The sequence below is a fragment of the Rhea americana genome, unplaced genomic scaffold (genome assembly GCF_003343005.1).
Source record: "Rhea americana isolate MKP2758 unplaced genomic scaffold, rheAme1 scaffold_209, whole genome shotgun sequence".
Lineage (NCBI taxonomy): Eukaryota > Metazoa > Chordata > Aves > Rheiformes > Rheidae > Rhea > Rhea americana.
The window spans coordinates 394,765-417,542 of record NW_028186249.1 but is presented as its reverse complement, the minus strand read 5'-3'; the positions used below and the strand labels follow the sequence as shown (position 1 = coordinate 417,542).

The 22,778-nt window shown below is 40.3% G+C and overlaps 1 protein-coding gene across 4 annotated transcripts in view; it reads right to left on the bottom strand.

The window, feature by feature from the left end:
* Positions 1-20,415, bottom strand: part of HDAC4 (histone deacetylase 4) — a 270,470-nt gene extending 250,055 nt beyond the window's left edge. For 3 of the 4 annotated variants that reach the window (XM_085304382.1, XM_085304384.1, XM_085304383.1), the window contains exon 1: positions 20,278-20,415. The gene's annotated coding sequence lies outside the window, so the exon portion shown is untranslated. Of the gene's footprint in view, positions 1-19,648; positions 19,707-20,277 lie in introns of those variants that run through there. The other variant, XM_085304381.1, reaches the window with a different exon arrangement.
* Between the last annotated feature and the right edge of the window lie 2,363 nt (positions 20,416-22,778).

Below are 22,778 nucleotides of genomic sequence, written 5' to 3'. Positions count from 1 at the left end.
TACAGTGTATTTGTTTAGCAAACGCTGACATTTCAGCGCCAGCCATTGTAAGTGCTGTTCTCACATGACAGCCTGGAGTAGAACAAATACTGCATTTCCTCCTCTCCCTTAAGTTTCCATTTTCAAATACATGCTGTGAAGATTTATTGCTTATATGCTCATACTTAACACTGCAACTTTGTGACTGGTTTCATATAGTTAAGAAAGGGATTCTATGTCAAATTACATTTGTCCTGTTAAATTACAATCTATGTACATTAGGACTTCAAGAATAACTCGTATCTACTTTGTATTTCTATGATTCCTTCAGAGAAGGCTATGATACAAGCCCTGGTAACTGCTTTTGGAGCAATTCTGCTACTACTTTAGGCAGAAGCTTGCTAAGCAATTCTTTGCAACATAAGCAGTGCTATACATACTGAAATCACCATCCAATGTTAGAAGAGAACCAAACAAACAATGACAACAAATGACAAAGTATTAATAATTGTGAGATAACTTATGAACACTGAAGTCATCCCAGGCTATTCTAGAGTAGCAAACATATATACGAGATTCATTATTGCTAACAAAACATCTCAGTAAATATCTCAAGAAAAAGTAACGACTACAGTTTTGTATCTCTCCACTTCTTATGCCATGAGGCAGAAAACTCTACTCCTAATGCCCATGGCAAGCAAGTTCCTTAAATGAAGGCTGGCTTTCCAAGACTTCTTTTTCATTTTTCTTCTGAAGTGAAGTCAGCTGCTAAAAACAGTTTGATCTCTGGTATAGCACCTCTTACATTTTAGTTGTTCAAGTCCAAAAACTGAGACATCAGCCCAAACTGAAAATATAGGGAGAAGTGATATTTCAACGGCAGATGTGAAGACCTCCTCACCCATTACAAAGCTAGATTAGTGCATATCTGTGGCTGTTAGAGCTGGGCCCTAGTAGAAGTCTACATCAAGGGTTACTTGGAAAAAAAAATGCTTTGCGCATATTCTGCCCAAAATTCCTTACTGCAATATGCAGGCACTTTAGCAAATCACTGTCTTAACTCTTAACTAACAATTACACCAGTTTTGAAAAATCAAAGGTGCCTCCTGCACATCTTAAAGAAAAGCCTTAGATCTTCTAGCGGACACCATGAAACCCCCAACATTTTTGTGGCTCTCTTCCTTCAGTGCTAGGAGTACACAAGAGTATCAGCATTAATTCAATGTTCAAAGATTTCATAAAAGCTACTTTGATAAAATATACTGTATGAAACACCAATAGCAATACTATGGGAATCTGAAGTTCCTACTGGCATCTCCTCTATTTTTGGACCTTAACAAGTGTTGCTATAGAAGCAGTACTCCATAAGGTATCTCAAATATCCACACAGGCAAGAAGCCAAGTCTTTGGGAACAATCAAGTGGAGACAAGTAGACCTAAATCACCTGATGCATAGTCCAAGATTCTGAACACAGTATTATACTTTAGGAGTCCTGAGAAATCTGGAAATACCACCTCATGTTCAGTCTGTGGAAACTCCAATTTAAAGTAGCCAACAACTTAGAAAAGTTAATTCAAGCAGGAATACAGTTCACAGAAGAGCTGCAGTTTCAGAAATGCAACTGACTCTGTAAAACCCAGGAATATGTAAATTTGCAGGATTACAGAACCCTTCCTGACTAGCAAGACTCTGGCATAGGGTCTGAAAGAGCAGTATGCTTCTGAGCTCGATCCAGTTTCRCAGCAAGAGCAGCAAGAACAAGCAGCCTCACAGATGGAACCGCGTGGGAGGGAGAAAGGATAAAAGTCTGCCTCGGGAGGCTGTTCCAGCTGCTACTGAAGCCTTGGAGAAATTGTCACAAGTCATGAAGAAAAGAGTTACCCATAAGGAGCTCTCCTTGTCTTGACCTTTTCCTGAAGCCCTCTTACCCTACCCCATGCTTTTCCTTCATCCTGGTACTTCAGGATTTGAGAGGAGAGTTTAAATCAGAACATGGAAAACAGCTCTTGACAACTGGCAAACAAATACTGTGCAGTTGTGGACAACATCCATCTCCTTTCTTCATTCATTCTTGTCGGGTGGGTACCCTAAAACAAACTCAATTTAGAAGCACCCMAAAAGACAAACAAAAACATTCTTTGGAAATATATAACTGAGAAGTGACAAAAATATATTTTCTTTTCATAAAAGTTTCCCTAACAGCATTCTCAATGCCAGGAAGAGTTTGACTAGGATAGAGCAATCACATCTCCCGATTGAGACCGCCACTCTGAACTCCAGAATATCTGAGGCTTCCAACTGATGGGTTATCAAAACACAATGCTTTAACAATCAGAATATTCTTTTAAGATCCCTCCTAGTCCATTCAAATTAAAGTTTCAGCAACGCTTGTGTCCTAACATTTAAATACAAAATCTACAGCATGGTAAGTACAGTCTCTATATATATCTGAGGATTAAGTCACATTCAAATATTCCAGCAGCTTTGAGATCTCTACTCTGCTGACTCCTATTACCATAAAGCACATGATATATGCACTGAAGACATCTTTCAAGTCCTCTTCTTGCATGCTGCTAGCATTGGAGGCAGCACAGGGGAAACAGGATAAATCTAGAAAGTTCCTGGACCCAACCACCATTTTTCTGCAGCCTTCTTCAATAATGCAGCTTTCAAACTGCAAAACTCAAGATTTCTTTGTCTCCTTGTGCATACACGTCCTTTCTTTTTCAAAGCATCGTGCTATATTCAAATAAGATACTGACATTTTGTGCAGTCGTTTCCTAAAGGAAACGGCTGAAAACCTTCAGCTTTCTAATCATGTTTTCACCAATTAATGTTAATACAGGTTAGCTTTCTCAACAGCTAAAAAACAAACAATACACAATTCTTTACCTATTTTTCTTATAATGCATTTATATAGGTAGAAGAAGGCAGAGAGAAAAACAGCTACCTTTTTTTTTTTTTTTTTTTTGTGTACTTCAGCTGCTAATGCCCGCATCTGAACTTCTTGTTCTTTCTGACAAGGAATCAAAATTACTGGTCACTGGCTGTGCCTAACCCATCTGGTCTACCAACATAAAATAGCCAAGTACATTAAATGTGTCATCAATCACTGTTAATTATTTCATTAACTTGGAGAAGGAATATTGTTTTTTTTTTTTTTTTTTTAAGAACAAACACTGTTTAAAGGTTAGTCTTTTTTTTAATTGAATGCTATCTGCTTACTAAAAGGAAATAATTTACAGTCTGTGCACTAAAGCAACCCTGTCACATAACTTGTGCAATTCTTTTGTCTAGTAAAATATTTCAATGAGTTTCTTTTGAAAGCAACTACACTGCAATGCTAGTTTTAACCAGTATTAAGTTTAACCAGAAAATTATGCATATCCTTAAAGTACTCCATGTTGATCACACTATTTTAACTGTATAGCCATTCGCACACATTTTGCATCAAGCTCTGAAGTTCTGACCTTTGGCATGCTCTTGGAGAGAAATATATCTCAAAAAAAACAAGCTACATCATCATCAAACGGACACCTCTACTCTTCCACCGCTTCTGAGGTTGGACTCCCTCAGAGGCAGTGTAATGACACTGAGATTTTAGAGACTATCTCCCCTTATCCATAAGCAGGCTGACCTCTCCATCCCAGGCAGAAGGGTTCCTCCATGCATCCAGGCCTACTGACAAAGCTTCACCCACCCACCACAATTCAGGAAGAAAAGGACACATCACTTAGCTCAGTTCAAGGAAGTGTTTTTCTATTCATCAATTAACATTTTGAAAACTCATTGAGCTATTGCAAAATTTCAAAGTTATTTTGTTTGAGGACAACACCAATCACATCCAAATGTCTCTGCCTATACATAACTATTACTCCCACCGATGTCACATCAGTGGGACTGATTCTGCAGCTGCATTAGCACAAGATGCTAGAATTCAGGTGTGCACAAAAGGTTGGAGACCAGAACTGGTCTACACTGATAAATACAGATAAACTCATCAACTGAATTTGCTCTAATCACTAAAGATGATTAACTTGAACCTCAGCTTTCTCCATATTCATACACATGCACCACTTGGCTTCTAAGCTCCATTTCCCACAACATCACCAAAGAAACAGGACAACAATTGCTAACATATACTGCAGGAAAGAAAGCAGATCTCACGTAAGCACCCTCAACTCTGGCTATTGCCCAGTTCATTTGACCACAACAGCAGTTGCTTATCTACAGAAGTTAGGATCATGAGATTCTAAGTTTACATTTTTGTATGCTTTATTACTTCTTCTCTACATTGAAGCACATTTCTTCTCTAAGTGTTAGTACCACTACCAAAACACAAGTACTTCCCACAGCAAAGCAAAATCCAGGAGCTTTCTAAATCTGCAGTATAACTAGAGACCAGCTGATTACGTAATTAAAAACGCACATATTTCCCCCACACACACACACACACACACACTTCTATAGGAGTGGGCACATCACTAAGCCCTGTTTCCCCCAGCCGCAGCTCTTATTCCATTCTTCCCACACTAGGACTTTACTATGGTAATAAGAACAATAGATGATAAGGTTGAACTCTTCCGTACAGGTACCACATCTCTCATCTCCTCCATCTTCCACACGTAAACCCTAGCCCTAACTTTTGCTATTACTTTTCCATTTCTGCTGTTGATGCACCTTTTTTCCTACAGCTTATAAAAAGGTGTTATGATGCATGACTGTAGGACATTATATACTTGTATATCATTTTACTCAAAAGATTTTCTAATATAGCATCACTTAATCTCAAGATGTACATGCAACTAGAAGGACATCACATTGAACAAAAACTACAGATTTGTCTTTAAATTGCAGTACTGCATTGATTTTTTTCATTCCTATGAAAATCTGTTCTCCTCCCCTCATTAGCATATGAAAAGTGATGTTGACATACACCTGCAAGAGCCCAGCAGAGTTGGGGGGGGGGAGGGAGGGTGTCAAACACTGAAATTCAGATAACTGACAGCATTAAAATACCAGCTGATATTTACCTTTGCCATGAAAGGAAATTTCAACTGCACCTAGAATTGGATATTTTTTTTTTTTTTTAAGGGTGAAGTATTAGTTAGCAGTCATTTTTTTGCCTTCGGAAGAGTCTAGAGAATCATTTTTCTCTACAACATATTGCTATTCAGCCTAAAAATTATTATGCAGAGTAAGAGTAGAACCAGTAGCTTCCCACAGATAACGTTACTTCCTGGGTCATGCCTGAAGCACGTTAGAATACCTCTAGGAATTCAGTGTAGTCTTGTCCATGTTACTCAAGTTACTGGCTTATCTGTTAAGGCTGTGACATATCAAGCATTTCAACTACATAAGCCTGCTAGTAACCAAACAGTCATCAGAGGAAGACAACACAAGTTTATGCCTTTATTTGCATGGAAGTTTCAGGCTTTTTCATTTGTAAATTCGAGGTCACACTCACAAACCACAAATATGACCAGAACAGAAAGTGAACTCAATCACTAGAAAGGAAAAATGTTAATTCATGCATTAAAAAAAAAAGAAAGAAACTCTACTTAGCTCATTTCAATGACCAACAACTCTCCAAAACTTGAATATTCAGTTAAAAWTTTCAAAATGACACCCAAAATGACTACCAAAAGCAAGGGAGAAGCAACTCACCTTATTCAACCTTCTTGATTAAATACCATTGGAAAAAAAAAGCAAAAGACATCTTCTTAAAGGGACATTGCTGGGTTACCTTTCAAGAGAGAGGTTGCATCAAGCTTTTGAGAGTTTACTTACTATGTGTTCCTGTAAACACCAGGATTATTATTTAACTTTGAGCAAAGGAAGATCTCTGGTTACTTTACGATTTAGACCACATTTTATATAGCCCATTTTGTCTGTTTGCACAACTTTGACACAGTGAGGCAAATGGAAATTGTTTCTTGAAATAAAGCGGGATTGTAAAGCCACAAAAACTGGGACGTATTTCAAAGCCTGATGGAGTATCCACAGCCTTTTTAAAGGAGATTTTAAAACACTATCAACTGCCAGTTTAAAAAACAGACTTCAACTCACTATCTTCAAGGAATACTTAAATCCTTAGCTTAGATATGAAAGGATTCACCTTCTGTTAAGTTTCTATGATCTATTCCCTATCAGCAAAGAAGCTGTAGATTGAAGCATATACTGTCGTTTATGGCTTTGCATGCTATTTAACTACATGTACACAACTTTCTTCCCTATGAAATAGTCTTCTTGAGGGTTGAAATTAAGCATCAAAGCAATTTAAACCTTCTTTGACCCTTTTCAGCTGTCTCAATTATCAAAGTAACTCTTGTACAAACATTAGTCTTTCATATATTCTTCCAATTTTTTGATTTAGAAGCTCTTTTTACACCTCTAAAAATCTTTTAGTATGTGAAGTTACTAAGTAACATAAGCAATGTAAATTATTTATTTGGTATTCTAATCTATTTAATGTCTTGAATCGTCACACAGCATTTCAGCTAATACGTTAGAAGCAGATGCTCTGATTTCAACATCAGCAGCCAAGAACCACCAAAACTATGCTATTTTGACTTTCTAGAAAGCTCTAATTCAAAAATCCTTTGCTTCATGACCTGCTACGTGTTTAAAAATCCCAAACTCTGTTGTTCTTAATAATAATCTGGATACACCTTGTGTCATCATGAAGTGATTTGTAAGTAACATCATGCCAAAGGCAAAAGTGCCCCAAAAATTAACATTGCAATTCCTTTCTGTAGGAAGTCATTGAACATGCAAAGCTACTTACGATATGCTTAAAAAAAATGCCTTTGGATTTTAATATTCTCTGAAAATTTGTTTCAGCAACAGTTTTAAATTCTAGTAACCTTATTCTGTGGGTCCTGCAAAGCAAACATGCCTCTGCTACCTCAAAACACTCTGTATGCAAAAAATGCTGCAAGACTGAGGAGAAGTAAGGTCTTGAGAAAACTAAGTTTTTCCCTGAAATRGAATGAGGAGATAAGATCAAATGAAAAGGAGCAGAGAGACTTATACCAAGCGCACAGAAGCCAGTAAATATGTAAAGAGGCAGTCATTTCCACCAAGAGCACAAGAAGCCAATAATGTAAGAAAACAACTTCGAGTCTGATAAAACATACAGCATTAAAGAAGCTGCTTAACTCCTACGTTGAATTATACAGAACACTGTATAATTCACTCTGACCAAGACAAGTTTGCTTGTCATTCAAGGAAATATTGAACAAGTTATTTCTGTAATATTCAGAGGTGAGACACTTTGAGTCACTTTGGACATTCACCTCTTCCCACTCTGATTTGGGAATGCTATACTCTGCATCAGTTTAACAGATATTTACAGGACAAAACAATAATCCCACTGTGTTCTTAAATTCAGGGTAATCCAACAGCATGAGACCTGCAGCAAGAATTTATTCAAACATCCAGTTCATGGGCTTACATCACACAGATTGATTAAAGTCAAAGGAAAAATATTTATCCAGATAAAGACAAGGAATATCGTTCCTTGGGTTTTCTATGGTCCAAGTAAAAAAACTTATCAACTGACTAGAGGAAATTAGTCCATTTATCTACAGCTTTTGTTTTGTGGCATGTTTATGGGTGAGAAAAGGAAAAAAAAGAAAAAAGAAAAGAAAGAAAACACATAATCTGCATCCTGGAAGAAGAAAGCCTGGAAGGTAATACAGGTGCCATAAAAAACAGCAGCTTCATGAAACAGCTATTTTTTACTGCCAGAAACCAAGCGAATCCTCAGCTCAGTGCACCACAGCAAAACATTATTTTTGATTACAGAGATTTTGATTACACAGATTATAGGGAAGAATCATCCTTAGGTACCTGCAGAAGTCTACTACTTGCAGTCTTGATTTTCCTTCCTCCCATTTTTTTCCTTCAGCTCTCCCCCCCCCCCCTTTTTTTTTTTAAGGCAGGAAGCTGACCTAGAACATGAAGCTGGTGAAAAATTCCCATTAACAAGATACAGTACCAGTACACGAAGAGTGAGTCTAGAGGACATACAAATAGTACTGCCTGGCAACTCCCCTCGCAACAAGCGACAAAGGGAGAAAGCAAACCAGAGAGAAAGAATAAATTCTGAGTTTGACGAATTTGCAACAAGAAGCAGATGAAACAGTAAATGGGAACTCTTCTTCGCTATGGCTGAAAGGAACAGAACTGCTACAGCATCATCTCAGCACAATAAAAATGCAAGAAATCCTGGCCACTATAAGTGCACTTGCAGTCATGTAAACATAAGTAAACAAACAGGGTAAACATAAATAAACAAACTCTAGGCTATTTAGATTTTTCCCTCTTCCTTAACAAATGGCTACACATAAGAAAGAGGACACACACACCAGATGATTCAGAGGTTTTTCTCCTGAAGCTGTAAAACAAAGCTGTAAAGCATCTTTCTAAAGTTGCATTAATTCGCAGTGAGAAACACTTCCATGAATGAGAAACTCTTCTTGGTTTCCTTTGGCAAGAAGCTAAATTCCATGTAAGATTTCAGACAGGGGAAAATAAAGGCCATATTGACCGTGCATCCCTGAAGTCAAATGTTGTAGAGACAAAACTAAAGTTCATGTGGCTCGATAGCAGACGGTAACTTCATAAGTTAAAAATCATCTCAAAAAAAAAGGCATCTCTAAAACTATGAAGACTGAAAAGAAGGAAAATCAGGTCATCTTTCTAGTCTCCCACATACAACACAACCTCAGAAACAAGTTACCCACAAACATAAGCCACTGTACAACTCAAAGAGCAGGACCATTAGCCAGCAGTTAGGATTCAGACACAACTACTTGCAAGAAACATCTCTAGATCTCTCCAGACCTGTAGCAAGCATGGTAGATAGCAAAATCCATCACACTGAAGGTTCAGAAGAAAGGTTATGACAAAGTATGTCTGCTGGCAGGGTGGCTAAATGGAGATATCATGGAAGAGGCAAACAATTGCAAAACACTGGTATGTGAAACACRTTCCAACACAGGCCTTCTCATTTAGTAGTCCTCCCGCAGCTGCAGCAAAACATTAGTACCTTTCCCTATGTTTGCTAGGATTTCACACCCACACTTGTTAGTTGGTTACAACATATGCTCAGAATTCAGTTATCTGCACTCAGAGGCTGTGATAATTTAGATTTTCATTGCCAACGTTCAGAGCAAACCTCAGAGCTATATTCTGAGGCCCTGGAATTTAAATATATGATAACACTGTAAATAAAAGGAAACAAATTCCTTAAGGAAAATGTTTAAGCATGCCAGATCAGTTCCCAATAGTAACTGCTGTGCTTTAACAAGAGATAAATATTTACAATCTAGAACAGAGAACACCTTGTGTTGCAATACTAGGAATGCAAGACTCATCAGCCCTCAGTACACTTAAAAGAAGGGTTTTTTGGTGTGTGTGTGTTTGTGTCTGTGTATGGAAGGTGTCGTTTCAGTTTTCTTTATAAAAGAATTTGAATACCTGGAAGCACACACATTAGAAGTCTGCTCATTTACAGTACCAAAAATGAAAACCTGAAGGTAGTTATACAAAGTTGTCAAGCATATTTAGTCTGGAACAGATTTTCACAAAAGGAGACCTCAGCACCCAAGGGATGTAAGAAAGTTTACAGCAGAAGTCTAAAATTACTTTCATGAACAGGCTATAAAATAGGGAAGAAAGAAGAACTCACTCCCCTTTAAAGTTGCTCTAGAGAATGCAAACACCGGAGAGTTTTCCTACTGGGGTAAAAAGGCAAGGGGGACAGGGAGGGATCAGATGTTCATATCAAATTCTTTAGATGGGGAACACCATGAGGGTGGCTGGAGGGAAAGAAAGCTCAGATCTCAGTCCAATAGTGTTTCCAGCTTGCTTCCAGCTCTCCAGCTTGATCGGTTCCTTCCAGTACAGGAAGGAAGGCATGGAATGCCATTCATAAGGGCCCTTGAAAAGATCTAGGAATTGGAAGTATACAATAACTGGATATCCTTCATGCTAGGAAGTCTGATAAACCACATGCAAAGAAGATGCTCTCATTTCTAGCCTTAGATGGCCACATCTTAAGCTGCTTGAATTTATGCCATTTTAAATTAGATAAACACGCATGCAGTGTTTGCATACTAGCTATGCCTGAATTCAAATAGAATCTACCATAAGACACTCCAGTTTACCTGCTATACTACAGGATTTCACATCTGCAGTGCCATATTCCTCACCCAATTGCTCTTTAGGCTTTTTTCAGCCCACTTCCTTTCCAGTATAGTGGTCACGCTGCTGGTAGAATTATAGATTTATGCCTAACTTAAGAGTCTCCATTTCCTTACTTTCTTCTCCTCTTAAAATGGAATTACTTCAGGCAAAAAGACTTCCCTGCCCTGACCTCACTCATGCCGTGGTCAGTATTACTCAATGATACCCATTTCCCCAGGCAAGCACCGTGTTTTAATGTTCTGTACTGTGTGCAAGTTTTTCATTTGCTCCCTTGCTTCCAGTGTCCTTACACATCAGGGTTTTTTAAACTAGCATTTTTATAGGAGAAAGTAGAAATGGTGTGCTTTCACTTCCAAACTGAATACAGTCAAGATTACTATCAATAAATGTAACACCAATTTAGTCTCATGGTCTCAGAAAACTAGGTATTAACTATATATCTATAGATCACTATCTACCCCAAATATCCACTGCAGCTTTTTCTCCACGCCCCCCAACCACCACCACCACCAGCACTCCAGGTTTACCAGACAATTCAAAGGTCAGAACAATACTGCCTAAAGATACTAATAGTGTAATCTTTTTTTTAAGTGTGAATTATGCTTTGTTACTTAACATGCACATGGAGTTTCTGTGCAGAGGATTTGATTCCTCCTCATCAAGGGAAAACTAGCTATCTTTACACTTGTAATGCCCTGGACCATATACAAGCATCAGATCCATCAGATATCACAACTTATTTATGTTTGCAAGGCATGATCTAAAACAGGGAACATCAACAAAGCAAGCTCACATTCAGCCACAATGTGGAACACGATCATGTAATCTGTGTAAATCACCAAAAAAAAATGTTACAGATTGCTCGTGAAAATTGCATATAAGTCTCTTCTATTTTCAATAATTCACAATACATGCTCATGAACAAGATTTCAACTTATGAGGCCATCCACTTTTCAAGCTGTTCTGTAGCCATAAAAATGCTACACTTTACCCTGCATCACCACATCAATATGTGCTTTTTCATAAGCCTTTTCTCTAGGGATCCAGAAGTATCCAGCTCTTCTACATTATGCTAGGTTCGATAATGTATAACAAAACCTCAGATTGCCTTTCACTGTCACAAGTTCCTATGCATCACTTCCTTGTTTTTGCAGAGCTTCAGGCAAGAAATTACTTTCTCTAATGCTAAGACTTCATTCACAATTATGATTAAGCCCATCATCAAATGCTTCATTCTTAAGGCACAGAGCAGATGAGGCAACAGCCTTCCTTCAGTACAGTATATAGCACTGATTTTTATATCAGGATGAAGAAGAAATCCAGAGAGAAAGATGGGTGAGCACAGCCTTCACCAAAGTATTCAGCACCTCCTATGGGCAATCAGAAAAACTCCCTGCTGTTCCCTTTCCTCTTCCTTTAATCAGGCTTCCAGGCTAAAAACTGCATGAGAGGCAGCTTTCATTCAATAGCATCTTTCAGCCTCCAGTAAGTTCTGGTAGCAGATAAGAACTGGAGAAATATTTAACATCCTTCTTCCCTGTCAAACAAAGTATTGCCACTAGACTCAAACAGAAAATTAGAGAAGGCAAGAAAAAATGCACAAAGCACTCATAAAGGGAAAAAAAAAATCTATTTTAAGAGGCCCTTCTACATCAAGTAGACGAGGCAAACATGAAGGCAAATGCAGCTCATGGAAGCCAGTTTCTGTATCAATATACTGGAGAGATCTATTACTCAGCAAGAAAACTAACACTAGATTTAAATGGACCTGACCACCACATGAAACATGCCTTAATACCCTTTCAGAGCTATTCCAGAAAGATGTCTACCATTCCTCCCACTTGCCAGGCTCTTCGGCAAGATGTTTTTGCAAGATGCCAACCTCCACTTCAGAGAAGTCTGCYAGGGATTCACCTGAAGCAATAGGTACAGCATCTTTTTTTAAAAAAGGGAAAAAAAAGGTGCTGGCTAGCAAAGTAATTTTTTTTGTATGAAGAAACAAGCTCAAACTATGCAGTGATCTATAAAACAACCTGGCCTGCAGGAAAGCTCAGTAGAATTCTCCTTCTATGACTTCCCTTGTCCAACAGTCTGCACTGTGGGGTTCCCTTCCCATTGGTTCTTGGCAATGAAATAACCTTTAAGTCCCTACTTGTTTTTAGTATGAGTCATGAAATTCAAAATTAAGGCCGATATCCCAACTTTCATCTCATGCCTTCTCCTTCCACGCTAGCCAATGCTCACAATGAATACCTGCCTTAGGAGCTCTGTTTCCAGGCTTCAAACTTGCCCCTTCCTTTCACCACTCTCTTCCTCTTCCCCAAATTATCCAGTTAAAATTACCAAGTTAAAATTCATTTTTCAGAATCATTTGCATTCTAAAAGAATTATGTAGCTAATATAATTTGCATAGCATTATTTGAAAAAATGTATAACTTATATGTCATAACATAAGAAGGTAGAGTAAGAAGCTAGGCCATATTTGATCACCACAAGAGCCACCTGTATACAGAATTTTAATAAGGAACAAGCATTAACAGAAACTAGGTGACTGCAGTTCCCAAGGTTGGGGGGKGTGGGGGGAAGGAATGTAATTTCCTAATACTTTCAACACTCTCTTTTTGAATACTTGTTCAGGACATCACATAGTAGAAGTAATTCATTGTTTTGGGCTCACATTCTGGATGCTTTTCTTGAACTGATGTGTACAAAACCAAAAGCTTTATAAATGCAACACCAGCAACTCCCAATTTGAACTTTTCCTACAGAGCAACTGTAATCTTTTTCTGTAAATTTTAGTGCATCATGAAAACATATCACAGTAAAAGCACATTAACTCACCACAGATAACTTTTTAAGAGCTGCAGGCTTAACCCTCTAATAAAGTAAATAAAATAAAGTAAAAAAAAATAAAGCTCATCCAATAGTGAAAGACTTTTTTTWAAAAAATATACACATATATATGGAAGAAAAAAAGGAACAAAGTAATGTCGTAATCTACCTTTTATCCTGAAGGAAAAAGAACATAGACTCTTAAAGTATCTTAATTTTTCTAACATGCTATCTGCAGATTCAAACAGCTATACATTCAGTGTGAAACACTCAAAGATATTAGCATGCATGCAGTTGTGATGCTACAATTTCATGTCAGTGCCCTAATGCACAGAGAAGACAACGCAGCACTCATTCAAAAAATTACAATATCCTGCAGAATCTTATTGATACTACTGACAAACCTGTTATGAATAACTGCTATTTCTCAAAATTAAGTTGAGGTCAATTATTTCAGCAATTTTTTTTGCACATTTGACAAATGAAATCTGATTTTACATAAAAGGCCCAGTACGCAAGTGTTCACAGACTTTAAAAAGTAATTAAATCTTAGTGACAGAGATGTCACTAAAGCACCTTTTCTTCAGAAAAAGAAAAACTTTATTTTCTACATATGAATTATCACAATTCTTCACTGCTCATTAAACTTAATTCTATTTATCTTTTATCAGACATCAGTGTTTTATCAGCATGAATGAGCAAGTCTCTTAAAGATCATTTAAAACAACATATTAGTATACTATCAGTATGTCCACAGTCCAGACATCTAAACTGAGATTTTTCATCTCACATAGGTTACTCTATCCTACAAGATTATTTAAAGCAAAGCCCTTGCAATCTGATTATTYATTCAACAATTTACTGCAAATCGAATTTGCAATATGGAGAGCTGCAGAATCCACTGAATGTTCTCCTAGACATTATCACCTAGTGGACAATATACTGCTAAAATATTGGGTCAGATGCTATGGGTGTCTCTCTGAGCTATTGTAATGATGGACTCTGATCCCAAAACAGAAGCTGTTCATACCTCAGATGAGCTATATTGGCTGCGCACTGTCACCTTTGGTCTCCAGCTCATCCCAACTACCTTCTGGTTACTTGGCCAAACTAAACAGCTGTCTTGAAGCATCTTCAGGTTAGAAAAAGAATCAATCCTAATCTTGAGCAAGTTAGCAAGAGGTTTCTTACTAGCCTTATTATTATTAGCCTAATTTTCAAAAAACACAATTTATTTTCTTTAAAACTACTTCTTTTCTTTGGAACAGAGATTCAATCATTCAATTTAAGGCAGATGTGCCTACATGTACTGATGACAAGTCAACACATACTCCTCTGCACTACTAGAGTACAGTTTGAAGCAGTTTTTAAACCAAAACTTTTCAGAGATAACATCCAATTGGAAAAACATGAGGAAGAAAAAAAAAGAATTTGCTTAAAATGCATCCAGTAGTGAATGCCATGACAAAAGCTTAATTTTTTATAGAGGCAGGCCCAGCTGTAATTTCTTGCATGGAAAGAACCATAGAAGCTTTCCAAGAGACTTCACAATCTTTTCCCAATGGTTTCTTTTTGCTCACCACTATGGAATGGTGAGTTTATTAAAAAAAAAAAAAAAAAAAAAAAGAGAGAGAGAGAGAGAGTTTTTACTTTGGTTTTTCAGAAGATTATCCATCTCTTACTTTAAGTAGCAATAGTCTAAGCATGGGCTGAATAAAGAAATAATTGCCACATTCTTAATTATTGAAGCAGACACTTCTAGTTTTTCTATTTCTCAGCTTACACTGTTAGAGGCAAACTCACGTATTTTCAGTTTTCTTCCCTCCCCCAACTTTAGATTTCTGGGAGCAGCAAGCAAGATGAGAAGAACCAGGCTCCTTTCACTGCTAAGGAGCATTGGTATGCTTAGACTTTGGGAAATTGGAAGAAAAGGTAAGTGAAAAACAGAGGCCATCTTTTCAGGATTGGCACTTTGAAAACTGAAGAGTAATTTTGAATTAAGTGACAGACACAGACACATCCTGTCAGCTTCTGTCCAATAATACACAATTTTACAATAGTGTAAGTTCTAAGGACTCCAGTAGGAATCTGAAAAAATTTTAAACCAGCATCTGGCCTTGCAGACTAGGTAGCAGGACTGAAAAAAGAAGACTACAGAAAAGCTACAGGATAACGGGAAACAGGCTGAAGGTAACATAAAAGTGGAACAGAGTGGAAGATGACACTATCAAAGAAGAAGCCAGCAGCAAGGGTCAGGAACATCTGCCAAATATTTAATGAACATTGTTACCGCTGTCCAAATAACATATTCATTAATACTTCCTTGTGGTTTGTGACTAGCTTTGCAGTTTGGAACAAGCTAGCAACAAAACCTGCTCAGTAAATAGGCCATTCTGGTAACATCACCCTGTGTACTTAACCCTAGATACAAGACAAATAAAAATACAAAGTCAAGGGTTTCTCGTTGTTTTGCTTTTTATATACTGGGTTTCCAGCAAAAAGAAATGCACATATTCCTTTGGTGTCATGTCCTCTTCCAGTTAAAGAAGTGATTATATTACACTCTTTGGCAGTTTTTCAACACCAAGATTAAGCTGGCAAGGCTGGGTGGCGAACATTCAGGTTTTCAAACCTGAAAGACAGCACCACTTTTAAGAACATACTTATGCCACTTAAGCTCAGGAGCTGCACATCGCACTTAATACTAGGATAACTAGCTATTGCAACCTTACTAGTGTAGAGTACGGCATATAAGCATTCAAGGAATGTTTCAAGCAACCCCAAACTGCCAAAAATGAAGACAATACGCTTGCAGGGGAGGGTACCCAATATTCAGCAGACCAGGAACAGAAGCATCTCTCACCACATAATCAGTTTGCTGTCCTTGAGGCAAGGCTATGCTACAAGTCATAAGAGACACTATATGTACTAGATTCTCTTAATATAAATTATTAAGTAAGCATGCTTGTGAACCAACCATTTTAAAACCTCTTGCTAATTCTCAGCTTGCTCAGCTCTAGCAGGTGACAGAAATTTGACCTCATCAAGTACTATGTATTTGGAGGAAAGCGCATCTAAACAGTTAGAATTAAATGTGTTTTGAGTATGTTCATGTACTGGAAAGTCTGTAGCTTCCTCAAATTTTGAGCCAAAAATGATCCTATATGGATCATTTAAAGCATTTCACCAAGTTTGTGAAATACAGATACACCTTAAGATGGCTTTTTTAAAAAGTATACTCACTAGAGAGCACAAAGCTGTTTCAGAAAGAAATTAAGAGGGCAAAATAATCTAAAACCATGGACTCCTGAAGAATTTTAACCTTCATTTTTAAAAACTCCTAGTCCTCACCCTTACAGTTCAAGATGAGATTTAACACCAACGAATGAGGATCAGTCCCACCCTTTCAGCAGTCTAAACAGACAACTCCAGTATCTCCACCTCTTCCCTTGATACTATCAGGGTGAAACAGAGGAAAGTGAGCATGCTTATGGCTGGACACTATGCAAGTAGAAAGTCAGACCTGTTCAAGCTGCTGCTTTTCAGCAGTGTTCAAGCAACATGAAACACAAATAATTCCCTCATGGTGAGGACAACAAGACCCAACAAGTTCAGCAGAAATGCCTTCCAAAGTTATCTATAATATAACACAGGTCAAAAAGACCTGCAAACTTATTGCTATCTACTCAGAATATTCTGAAGGGAGTCTGGAGTTGAACTCCTTGAAGATCTAGATAAAATGCACTCAAGTCATCCCAACTGGAACAGAGTCCACCTAAGTATCTCCAATTAGCTCTTGTTCTCAGGTAACTTTCTCAGAAGTTCACTGTTCCATGGGTGTTTGCAGACACTCCATTCCTGTTTCTCCTCCTATAATTTTGTTTTAAAATTTGACAGTGCTGTTTTTCCCTTTTTCTCTGTTAATGGAAAGTCCCCCATGTAAAAAACATGAGGACAGCAAAGCAGAAAGCTACATCTTGACCAATACAAAGATTAACCTTTACAAGAAACTAGCATTTCCGTTTTATTCTTTTTGCTAATAACTCACCACTAAAAGGCAAGTGATAAATAAAACTTCCATTGATGAGTTCCTATGCATCACTGATGAAGAATATTGTGCACAGAATCTGCTGTCTCCTAATCTTGGCCTGATAGATGCACTCCTTAGGCTTCTCAAGGACTTTTTCACTGCTTTTTTTCTTGATGGTGATGGTAAGTAGCTTAGATCCACCAAGATTAGTCTGCTTTACGATAGCCTTGAATGTAGTCTTCCAAACACACATTTTTCCCTAAAAGAATGAAAGCTTTCACTCCAAGTGTATGCTTTCTTTCATGCCTCTATCCCATTAAATAAATGGGAAGTTCTCCCGGTATTCTGAGGCAAGTTTTTTTTTTTTTTCCTCCTCTCCTCCTTTCCCTCCCCCACCCCTTTTCCCTCTCCTCCTTCTAAAGCCAGGTCCTGAAGCAAAATTAAATCTCAAAGGATAAATTGAAAAAAAAATTTAGACAAGTGACAAGACAGCTTAATATTAGCTAAGCAAATCTAAGACACACACATGCTGGAACATCTCATCCAAATATGAGAAAAAGCATATAATCTGGAAAGTTGTGTCTTACACATTTTGGTTTATACAAGAAAAAAAAAATCTGCATTTGCTAAAACTTACTCTTTCTAACTGGGTGGCATTTCACATTTCTAAATGTAATTGAGTGAACATGTTGCCATGGTTACAGTAAGGATTCTGCAATAACTTTGTTGCCTTGTAATTGCTGTATATTTGTATACAAGCAGCTGAGGTTTTTAATTCAATGGCCTCTTAACTCTTTCAGAAGATTGCAGAGCAAAAACTGCAGTTTTTAAGCAGAAAACTCTAGAGTTTAATGGAAATCAGGATCTGTCCCAGTACTGAGTTTTAATAGCTTCTGATATTACCAGAAAAAAAAAAGAAATCCTGCCAAGAACCAGATTGTTATATAAACTTCACAGTTCCTTAGCTTTTAGAAGTGTTGCTGTTTTTTTTTTAAAAAAAAAGACCAATTCCAATAATTAACTTCAGGTAGCTTTTGGCAACAACTGAGAGCACTTTGACAGTAGCAAGTATAACAAGTCCCATTTATTGACAGTACATAATACCAGCAAATCAAAATGCATTGGCAAAAATATTATTCACTCAACGGTGAAATTCACTACAGCACAGAGGGCCAAAATAATTTCAGCTTTAAGAGGCAGTGCAAGCAAAATTATGAAGATGACAAAACACTGCTGTGTGCTAACACAAGCACAAAACAATGCTGCCTGGATGCCCATGTTGAGAATAAATCAAGCGGCCTCCTCCACCACCTTTTGTGGATGGCACCTATATCCCACTCCACCGCTCTGAACTGCGCACCCTATTCCCAGGTTTCTAAGTGGTTTTCTCACCCTTAATCCACCCACACCTTTCCAATACAGATCCCACTTTCTAAAAAGATTTTTAGACCTATAATCTACCCTGGATCGTTAAGCAAGCCTGAAACATCGAACCCACCATTACAGTCAGGAACCAAACATTTTCCAGTGACAAGCTTCATTTATGCAAATCTTCAGAAACAAGCAAACAAACAAACAGCTCCCACTATGATGATATTCACACACAAACTAATTATGCAAGTGTTCTGGATAAAGGGCAGGTTTACCCCCCTCTACACTGCACAAGGCACCTTGCTATAGTATCAAATAATTGTTATGTTTGCTTGCTTAAGATGTCGTGCTGCGTTTGCCATGCCACACAAGCATTTCACAGATAACATTCAAAAAGCTCAAGGATTGCACAGCATCTTTCCTGATAAATTCCTGCAGCAAAACCCACACACAACTGCTCAACACCTCCCTTCTTGCTGCTCCAAATACATTATAATTTTTTTAAGTCGTTGCATAAACCAACATTTCACACGTTTTGGAGGAAAACGCACATAATTACAAGAAAAATATTTAGGAAGAAACATCAGCTTACAGTTAAGGACAGACAGAGTCCCATATTAAGCTTGCTTTAGAGCTGTCATTTTCTGTTGTAGCCTAGGAGCACTGCAAGTCTCACAAACACCAGGGATGATTTTGAAGGGGTGACTCTTTGCTTTCTCCTTATGGTTATAAATAAAAAAAAAATTTTTTTTTTTTTGCGGGGGAGGAGGGGAGGAAAGGTGTTGCCAATCAAAACTTGGGGTTTAATTCATTCAGGCAGGCAGCTGCCTCTCGGGCCGAGTTGGAAGCATCTTTAGCAGGAGCGAATCACCGCAAACAGAGATTATTCGCTACGGCGAGGAGCATGTTTTCGGCCGAAGCCCGCGCGACGGCACCGCAGCGGGCCGGCCCGCCCTCCGCAGCAGGGCCACCGCCCCCCGCGCCGCCCGCTCGGAAACTTTCCCGAGTCGCACGTTATCCGCCGCGGAGAGCGGCGAGCCGCCGGGCCGCGGCCCGCAGCGCGGAGCTGGGAGCCGCAGGGCTCCGCCGATTCCCTCACGGCGGCCGGGCCGCGCCCGCCGCCGAGCCCCCAGGGGGCAGCGGGCCCCGCCGCCGCCCGGCCGCCCACCTCCCGCGGGTCTGCCGCGAGCGGCCCCGCCCCGCCCTGCCGTGGCACTCACCGCTGCCCGCATCGCTCCCCGCCGAGCCCCGCGCAGCACCGAGGCGGCGGCGGCGCTGCTCACCCGGGCGGGGGGGAGGAGCCGCAGCCGCCCGGGAGGGGAGGGGCGAGCGGAGCAGCCAAGGGGGCGGAACCGGCGGCGGCACCAGCCCCACCTGCCTCATTCACAAAAACGCCAGCGGCGGGGAGCTCCGGCGCGCTGAATGGGCGGGAGCGCTGCCCGTCACACCCCCGGCACGCCCACCGCGTCGCTACGCCCGTACTGAGTGATGGCGCACGGAAACCCCGCCCTGGCAAGCGGGCCGCCAATCAGCGCGCGGCAAGAGCCGTCGAGTGGCTCAAATGCACCCGCCACTGTGCTAGGGAGCATTCCGATTGGTGCCGGGCGCTGCCCATCTCCTCCCTCTCCGGAACCTCTGCGTTTCATGGTCGGAACCCAGCGGAAAATAGCCATGCACAGCCGATCCCTTTAGGATCGCGGCGGCAGGGAGCAGCCTCGGCAGAATTAAAAGCCGGCGGGCAGAAAACGGCGCAGCCTTAAAGGGGCCATGCAGCGCCTACCACAGTGCAGCTCCAGGGATGGCCCAGCCCGGCGCGGCGAGAGGAGGCTGCGAGGAGCCGCGTACTGACCTGGGTGGCCACGGGCAAGGCGGAGAGCTGCGCGGGGAGGGCTCGGCGCGGACACAGCAGCGCGCGCGCCACCAGCGAACTCAGCCTGTTAGCGGATCCGCCATCTTGGAATTTTTAGATGGACAGTCACGTGGTGCAACCATTTTTCCCTCCCGGCCAATCAGGAAGGGCGGTTTATTTATAGCAGCATCTCCCTCTCTTCTCCCCCCCGCCTACCCCGCGCCTTCTCCCGTCCCTACGGGCGGGGGGGGGGGGGGGGGGAGAGGGAGGTTCGAAGGCACGCGTGCCCCCATGGGGGGAGCCAATCAGGCCACGCCTTAGCCTTCTCCCCCCCTTCCCCCCCCCGCGTGGCATGGGGCCTGTCGCCTAGACGACGGCGCGGCGCGAGGCCCGGTGGGCTGGAGCAGACTGCCTGCGCCTGACCCCCGAGGTACCTACCATGACGTTACAGCACCGAGGCCGCGGCCCTCCGCCTCTTCGGGGGCCGCAGTGGGCTCGTGTCCCTTCAGCGGATGACGGAGAAGCTGTACCATGTAAAGGGAGCTGGCCTCAGCAATGGAAAGCCCTGGTGGGCTGTCTCTGAGCCTGGCTTCCCCCTGCACAAGCAGGACTACTCTTAGTACCTTCAGCCTTCCTCCCCAGACCCTCACCCCTTCTTAATATAGCCAAATCATCGAATAAACTCTTTGTTTTCCCCTAGAAATACAGGGAAACCTGGTCTGGGTGGAGGCAGGTTTTTCCCTGAGTGATGAAAGAAATTTGCCACTACTGAACACTGAGCTCGTCCACCCCAGTACAAAGGCTCTTCTGCTCATCTTTCTCCCAGATCACAGTAAGACATGGTACCCTTTTGCCAGTGATAGCAAGACATGTGTCAGCAGATTCTTAACCCCTACTGGTAAGGAGAGGGGTGCACATACAGGATATAGAAGCAGGGTACCAATGAGAAGAAACCAAGTTTGTAGTGGAAAAGGATGAACAAAGGATGAGGTGTAAATGAAAGCAGAGGAACTACAGATGAGTGTAGATGAGCAAGACTGCAAAGCAGATATAGGTATATTGATGGCTTTTCCAGCTGGTGCAGAGTAGAACCGAGTTGCCCTAAGTCAGCATAGATAGAGATGAAGCAACCTAAACTATAGCAGCAGGTAGGACTGTGTCCGCATGGATTCCAASGTGCATTCACAGACTGTATTTGAACTTAGTGTTCAGTACCTATTTCGTATTTTCAAGCTTCAGTGCAGCATCAGTATCTTGCTTCTGGACAGAAGCACAGTTGTGCTGCCGGTCTGTATAAACAGTTGAACCAGAGCCAGGACAGTGATAATGTACTGCATATGGCCATCCCCACCCATCTGGCGACCTTGTCTTCACCCCACCTCTGCGTGGCCAAGAACAAACTTTGTATGTTAAAGATGAGTAGGAAATAGAGTGAAGACACTTCTACACAGCACTAGTCAGCTGCTTCTAGAAAGTCATGCAAGTGTGGGAACTCTTCTTTTCCTCTGTCTCCCATGATCCACTGCTGCATATAGCTCCTTCCTTAGCACTTAGAATTTGCATCTATTAATTCCCTCTTGCCCCAGTTTTCCCACTAGCATTCCTGAAGGTAAGACATCTTAGAGAAAAGCAGCTGTAGCTAAAAAAAAGTAGAGAACATTCTAGAGCAAAGCCTTTTCCATGATAGCCAGGACTTATTTTAATATAAATGCCTGTATTTTTGAAGCCTTGACATCCCTCTTGTGAAACAGATATTTCACATTTGTGCATGGTGCCAGTACTCCAAATGGACAAACTTATATAAGGGAGTTTTATCTGCGTCTATTCAAGCCAAGTGCTATTGGGCATATGTTGTGAATATTTCAGTTTTGTTCTGATCCTGGCCACCGAATGGATTTCATCCTCTACTAAGAGGTAGAAATGCAACAGAAGGAAAAATTTCAATCCAGATCAATTTGGCTATGAGAAACAAGAGACTGAGGACAGAACTAGTAGAGAAGCTACTGTAGTTAATGGATTCATTTAAAGTTAATTCTTTTTCATCTCACTTCTAACAGGACAAGTTATGCCATCTTTTGTCTTCTTTCCTTAGGTAGTTTGACATATCTGAAACTATGGATTTTTGATTGTCTAGATAGTAACAGAAATTGATTAATCAGTAATACTAATGGCAGATATGTAATATTTTAGTAGAATATGAAACTTTTTTGTCCACTCTCTTCATCCAAGATTCCCGAAGTGCTTTCTTTTTTTCTTTTTTTTTTTAATCTATCTGATRTTATCTGTGGAAACTGGCGGTAAGTACACTAGTTTTGGTACCGAACAGCAGAAACAGGATTTCAAGATATAAAAAATAAAAAGGGGAAAGCACAGTTCAAAGAGGAAATCTTTGCCTGGGTTACCAAGAGTAACAAACAGATTTTGTGCTTCACATACTTTTCTCTAGCATACTTTCCTAGCAACCATTCAACATCTAACTGATTTTTCTATTTTCTGAAGAA